The 6218-nt window shown below is 38.6% G+C and overlaps 1 pseudogene across 1 annotated transcript; it reads right to left on the minus strand.

The window, feature by feature from the left end:
- Positions 1–3065: 3065 nt before the first annotated feature.
- Positions 3066–3785, minus strand: LOC306648513 (vomeronasal type-1 receptor 4-like; annotated as a pseudogene). Its single transcript has one exon. The product of its transcript is annotated as a vomeronasal type-1 receptor 4-like (transcript).
- Between the last annotated feature and the right edge of the window lie 2433 nt (positions 3786–6218).

Genomic DNA, 6218 nt, shown 5'->3' on the forward strand with positions numbered 1-6218 from the left:
TGAGTTCTCTCATCAGTAGTCAAGGTTAGACAATTAGTGTGATCACACCAATTCTCTCTTGGTTATTTGAGTGTTTTGATTTTTTTTTTATTTTGAACAACTTTATCTCTTTGTTTCCAGTTGTTAGTGTGTTATGGTCTGAGGGACATGGAAATCACATTAGTCTGAGAATCAGTTGAGAAGGAGTTTAAATGTAGGCCTTTTATGACATTTACCCATCCATGAGAGTGTTGCAAACCAGGGACATCTGTTGTTTTAAGACTTAGAACTGCCTCCCACAGGGAAATCTAATGCTCCCAGAGCATAATGGAGTGGACCTCTGTGTAAATGGGTCAGAAAGGGGCTCGTATGTGCTGGGTTAGTGTAAAGGGTGATGCCCTACCTTGGAGTTAGTTTATATTTGGACTGCTGCTTAATGGTTGTTGAGGGAAGATGCTTCAGGAGCATGATGTTCTAAATGCCTTGCAGTAATGAATCAGGGTCAGTGACCAAAGGGACCCCCTGTGTAGCTTGGACACTGGGGGTGAAAACTGACTACTGTATTCATTTCTGTTGTTTTCTTTGTGTTTTTGTTTTATTTTAGAGAAGCACCCATTTACATTAGGGAACATTCCACTCATAAATTTGCATCCAGCAACCAGGGCCCTGGGGCAAAGGTGACCTGCAGGGTGATCCTCAGCTACTTCACCTCCACAGGGAGCAGGTGGTGCCTCCATTGGGGAAGGTGTTTTGCTGTCTTGTTGGAGGGATTTCCCTTCCTCTGCTTTACGTGTCTCAGAATAGATTACTTTTCACCAAGCCAAATACTCCCCTATCTTCTGAGTAGTCAGTGTCTTGGTGCATCTTGTCCTCTCTGTCTTGAAGTTGGCTCCCACAAGCAAGGACACCCACTCCTGTTCCTGGTCTGGGCCCTAAAGCCAGCAAATACCCTACCCACTTACACACAGGTCACAGGATATTTCATTTCTTCCACTGACCTTGTTTGGTTCTCCCTCCTGGGTTACTGAACAGTGCCTGATTCTGTGCCCTTACTGTATTGTGTGCCCTGAGAATAAGGAATTATTCCCCTTCAATATAAAAATATGATTTTACACACTTTGTAGAATTTATTACTCATTTCTTTTTTGTGACCTGCAGATGATGATTGGCTTGTGGATCTATGACCACTCATGAACAGCCTAATGCTAGCATATCCCCTTAGCTAGAATGTATAGGGTAAAATTTCTGAAAGATTTTTTATTCATATTTTAAGGGTTTAACCTGATCATGCCATGCTTGTTAGAAGTTCTTATTGGCAGCTGTAGACTTTGTTATTAGAAACCTAAATAAGCTAATTAAATTTTGGTCAGTCCTTCAATAATAAAGTTTTTTTGTGAAAAGACCAAAACATTGCTACTGGATGTTTAGTCACCAAATTTTGAATTTGTGTACTTATTAACTAATACCATTTCTGTACACTCATTAGTACTTATATGTCAATTAAACACCAATGTTTTCAATATTGAAGAGATATATTGAAACATTGCAGTAGCCTACAGAGTGGGAGAAAATCTTTGCCACACACACTTCAGATAGAGCACTAATCTCTAGAATTGATAAAGAACTCAAAAAACTTTACACCTATAACACAAATAACCCAATCAATAAATGGGCTAGGGAAATGAGCAGACACTTCACAGAAGATCTACAAGCAACTAACAGATATATATAAAAAATGTGCAACATATCTAGTAATTATAGAAATGCAAATCAAAACTACCCTAATATTGCATCTCACCCCAATTAGAATGTCTATTATCAAGAATACATGCAACAATAGGTGTTGTCGAGGATATGGGGGAAAAGATACACTCATTCATTGCTGTTGGGGTTGCAAATTAGTGCAGACCCTCTGGAAAGACCCTTAGAAAACTGGGACTGGAATCACCATTTGACCCAGCTATTTCACTCTTTAACCTATACCTTAAGGACTTAAAATCAGCATACTATAGTGATGCAGTCACATCAATGTTTATAGCAGCTCAATTCACAATAGCTAGATTGTGGAACCATCCTAGGTGCCCTTCAAAAGATGAATGTGTGTATATACCACAATGAAATGTTTTCAGCCATAATAAAGAATATAATTATGGCATTTGCAGGTAGATGGATGGAATTGGAGAATATCATGCTAAGTGAAATAAGCCAATCCCAAAAAAGCCAAAGGCCAAATGATTTCTCTAATAAGTGAATGATGATATATAATGGAGGGGAATGGCAAGGGAAGAAGGGTGGAAGGATGAATTGTGTAGAGGGAAATGAAGAATGAGGAAGGGCTGGGGGAAGGAAGGATAATAAAATGAGACAAACATCATTGCCCTATGTACATATGTGATCACAAAAACAGTGTGACTCTCATTTTTGTACCACGAGATTGAAAGTTGTACCTCATTTGTGGACAATGAGTCAAAAAATTTTTCTTTATGTAAAAAAGACCATTTCAGTGATTACATCAAATCATGTGATTTCTTATGAATATTAACTTTTAAATTTTTTTCTACATCATGAACATCCTACAAAGTCCTTTTATGATGTTGTATGCTGTCAGAAAACTGCTGTATATCCAATCCCTGAAGTGGTGTCTGAAAAATCTAAGGTGGGCAATGGGTACTTGTGGATTACACAAAAGTACTTTCTTAGGCCAGCACACTTCAATAGAAGTATGATGTGAACCACAAAGTGAATTTTACATTTTCTCCTGGCTGTTTAATAAAAAGATCATAATAAGACATATGAAATAGTTTGAAGTGTATAAATGTACTCATTTTATTCCAATTATAATTTAAACATATACTGAAAGTGAAAATTATCCATATAATCTCTGTACATTTGCTCAAACTATATCTTCTAACTCTGAGTGCATTTCACACTTGTGGAATACATGAATTTACACTAGTGCACTTTGAAATGTCAAGGGCAGCGGGGCCTTTCTTTCCCGTATAAAAAATTAGGCACCCTGCCCTGTTGCAGACTAAATCCTGGGACATCAGATCAGACATCAAATGCCCTTTGGGAAACTGTCAATTTCATTGAAAAGGATGAGGTAAATTGGGGAACATTTTCATCACCCAAAATGAGCAGATGGTTGGGTAGCAGGGTGACAAAGCTCCACTTTCTCCCCAAACCTTGAAATTTTGTAGCATTCATGAAAGGAATAAAGCATCAAACAGTTGTTTGAGAAATAAAATAACACAAAGCAACCTACAAGCAGGAGGATAGTGCAGGGGTCATTGTGACAGGAGAAGACTTGGAGGAGACTCAGGGACTATGGAAGTGCTGGGCTCTCCTGTGGTGTCTGTAGAGGATACTTAATATGTACAGGCTAGTGCAGAACATGAGACAACAAACACCAGATGTCAAACCAGTAAGACAGTAAGGAATGATGATGAATTATGTTTTCCAAACTGCCTGGTTTGACAGTATGCATGAGCAAATCCAGGACCAACCAGAGTGAAATTTCTGATGGCTGTGACAGATTCAATAACATGGATGTAGATGAACATGTTGATGACCCAAAAGAAAAGAAAGGAGGGACAAGTCCACAAACAGAGCTTAAATATAAGTCCCGCCTACTTAGAGATACTGGGACTGACAGCGATGGCTTGACATGCACTTAGAAGAGAAGTGGTGCAGATGGAAACACCCTGGATCACTCTGCATGAGAATAAAATTGTCTGGCAACCAACCTGGTTCAAAAACTGCCTTACTCCCATGGATAATGCAATATCTGGTATCGATGTGACCATTATGGTCAAATTATTGACCAACAACAGTTGCATATCTATGGGATCAAATTTCTTCTTCAAATGGGGTTTAACTAAGAAGGAGTATGCATATAACGTGAAGAGCAAGGAGTTCCCCAGGACACCATTGCACACTGAGAGATGAAGAAAACCCCAAATATTCTGTCACCTACAAATATTTTCTTCCTTTTATTATTTTGCAGTGTTGTGAATAAATTCCAGGTTTTCATGTATGCTGACCAGGTGCAGTAACATTCAGTTATAACCACAGCATGGAAATATTATCTTCATAATGGCTTAGAAATCATCAAGAGGTAAACTAGGTCTGCAATTGAAAAGTGAAAAGGCGCCCAGACAAAATACTCTGAAACAAAACTCACACAAGAGATTTTATTTGGCAGACAAACAGTGTCTGCCCTGAAGAGAAAGAAAGCACTTGAGAGAGAACATGGCAGGGGAGCTTTGCTTAAGTAGTTGAATTTCCCGGGCTAAGTACAATCTGGCCAATCTCTGAACAGTTAGAATTTGTGGGCTACAGGTTAGCGAATGACTGCTGAGCACAGGCTAACAGGTGGACCAATGGCTGTCTAGGATGGCAGACAGACAGCTGGGGGTGCTGTCATGCCTCCTTGCCTTTCCCCTCAGGCATGTCCTGCACCTGAACACCCAGGAAGGAGCCCCATAAGGTCATAGAGTTTGCTGGCCTTAGGCAGCCCGAAGTGATAGCCAACTGCAGGACAAACCCAGCAACCACCTGCTGCCTGCCAAGGCAAGCCAACACGTGCCTGGTTCACACGGGCAGAGCGCGTCAGCAACTTCAGACCTGCGGCACCATATCTGGCCACTGGGCAGCCCACTGAGCACTACATTCCCCCATTTTTGTTTTTATAAGAAAATCCCTTTGGGCCCATGGACAAAGATTCATCTTCAATAACTGCTTCCTTCTGGGTATAGGCATACAGCTGATTCAGGGGAGGGAGATGTCATTGCAGCAGTTGATTGTTGAGGACTGGATAGTTTCTCTGGGGACTGCACTTGTAGCCAGGCTCTGATTCTTTCCTGTGAGGTCCTGATATTCCTGAAATACAAGCTGATTAATACCTGGAAACAAATTGGAAGAGAGACATTCCTAATCACCTGCTCCAATGGGGTGCTGTTGAAAGTCAAAGAGCTGTTAAAATCTACGGCACTAGTCAGGAGATAAGAAAACCCATCTCTCATGTACATCCAACATCCCTGTGACATCCCATGCACATGGACCCAGTTAAAAAGAAGGGGTCTCCATCCTCAAAGCAGATAAAGTGAACTTCAAACCTAAGTTAGTCAGAAAGGATAAAGAAGAATATTTCATACTGCTTAAGGGAAGCATAAAACAGCAATATATAACAATTTTAAATATTTATGCCCCAAACAATGAAGCATCTATGAATATCAAACAAATCCCTCTCAATTTTAAGAATAAAATAGACCAAAACACATTAATACTAGGGGACTGTAACACACCACTCTCACCACTGGATAGATCCTCCAGACAAAATCTGAAAAAAGAAACTATAGAACTAAATGATAAAATCAATGATATAGACCTAATGGATATTTACAGAGTATTTCATCCATCATTGAGTGAACATACTTTCTTCTCAGCAGCTTATGGATCCATCTCTAAAATACACCATATGCTATACCACTAAAAAGCCATTAGTAAATACAAAAAAAATAAAGATCCTACCCTGTATCCTATCAGAAAATGATGGAATGCAATTAAAAATAGATGAAAAAATAACAAACAAAAACTACTCATACACCTGCAGAATAACTAATATGCTATTGAATGATGCAATGATAACAGAAGACATCAGGGAAGATATAAAAAAATTCTTAGAAGTAATTGAGAACAATGACACAACATATCAGTATCTCTGGGACACTCTGAAAACAGTACTAAGAGGAAAGTTCATTGCATTGAGCTGATACATTAAAAAAAAAAAAAAGTAAACAACTAAATGTCCTAACATTACACCTCAAAGCCCTAGAAAAAAGAAAACCAAATCAACACCAAAAATAGTAGAAGACAGGAAATAATTAAAATCTGAGCTGAAATCAATGAAATTGAAACAAGAGAAATGATTCAAAAATTGACAAAACAAAAAGTTGGTTCTTTGAAAAAGTAAGCAAAATTGATAAACCCCTAGCCATACTAATGAAGTGAAGGAGAGAGAAAACTCAAATTACTAGAATGCATAATGAAAAAGGAAAGATCACAATAGACACCATTGGAATACATAACATAAATAGAAGCTACTCTGAAAATCTATACTCCAACAAAATAGAAAACATCAAAGACATAAACAATTTTTTAGAGACATACAATCCTCCCAAATTGAGTCAGGAAGATGTACACAATGTAAACAGATCAATTTCAAGCACCAAAATAGA

The sequence above is a fragment of the Sciurus vulgaris genome (assembly GCF_902686455.1).
Source record: "Sciurus vulgaris genome assembly, chromosome: 17".
NCBI classification, from domain to species: domain Eukaryota; kingdom Metazoa; phylum Chordata; class Mammalia; order Rodentia; family Sciuridae; genus Sciurus; species Sciurus vulgaris.